The sequence below is a fragment of the Schistocerca cancellata genome, unplaced genomic scaffold, assembly GCF_023864275.1.
Source record: "Schistocerca cancellata isolate TAMUIC-IGC-003103 unplaced genomic scaffold, iqSchCanc2.1 HiC_scaffold_266, whole genome shotgun sequence".
In the NCBI taxonomy this organism is placed as follows: domain Eukaryota; kingdom Metazoa; phylum Arthropoda; class Insecta; order Orthoptera; family Acrididae; genus Schistocerca; species Schistocerca cancellata.
The window spans coordinates 22,501-23,806 of NW_026046288.1; positions in this window are offsets into that span (position 1 = coordinate 22,501).

Below are 1,306 nucleotides of genomic sequence, written 5' to 3' on the forward strand. Positions count from 1 at the left end.
CCGGGGGCCCGCGCGAACACGCAAGCGTCCGCTCAATTATTCTGCAAACAGGAGGAGGCTGGGCTCCCCTGCACAATACACCTCGAAACCCTCTCAGGTCCCGGCGGCGCGCAGCGCCGTCCTAAGTACTTGGTCGGGTTCGAGAGAGGCGCAATCGCCCGGAGTTAGGCGAGTAGACGCTTTAGGTGCGACCACCCGTGCTCCCAACTGAGCTTGCCGCTGCCGACAGAGGCCCGGGAGCGTGCTGTCGTGGCATTGCCGGCGGGAGACAACACGCGCCACCTACGGTGACCGGCAGCTCCAACGCCAGCGCCACAGAAGGGCAAAGGCCCCACGTGGGTGCCGAAGCGAACTCTCCCAGCACAGCGCACGTGCCAACACGTCCGCACAACTGCGATACAAACCACCAGCGAGAACCGCTGGGGCGACCGAGCAGCAGACGGCGTCGCGGCGCCGAGTGCCGGGCGGCGGCGCATCCTCAACGCACACAGTCCTCAATCGGACCAGCACACTGCAGATGTCCACCGCGCTTCGCACCGGGTCCGCGAGGACCCACTTTGGCTGCACGGCGCCGCGCGCAGGGTGCCCCGGCGCGCAGCTGCGCCGCCTGCCGCGTCCGTCGGCCGGCGCGCCTGCCACTGGGCGCCCCCACCAGCCGGCTGTAGCGCGTGCGCCCACGCACCGCGCGGCCAGCACGCCGGGCGGCCCCCCCTCACCGGCCGGGGACAGTCCCACCCACCCACAGCCGCGTATCGCTTCACACCCAGATTCACATTCACGTTCGTTGGTATGGTGGGGACCGCTTCGTAGCTGTACCGATCGTTGCCCTCACAGATGTACCTCCAGCAAGATCAACCGCACCACAACGGGTTACCAGTTGTTCATTTGCGTAACGTCACCAGTAAACGTACACGTCCATCCCCGTTTGCAAAGTCAACTATTATTGCATGCCTGCCTGTCAGGTGTCAAGACACACTACATTCGCTCACATCCACGCAACAAAATGTGCCCGACTAGAGGGCACGTGGAAGGTGCCCCCGTACATATGCGATCTCCATTGCGCGACCAACTGTCAACCGGCCTCTGTAGCATGTCGCAGATGTGGAACGCGGGGCACCGTGCTATCACATTGTGTGAGAAGAGACTACTACGTCTGCATACACGCGCCACTACATGAACAGACGGCTCATGCTGATCGCCATCCACTGCGTCCATTACTCCCACACGTCTCTATGGCGTACCACACTGCAATGCAGCTGTTATGGGGAGATGACACATAGCTGTGTACACAACATTCTGAGCCGGT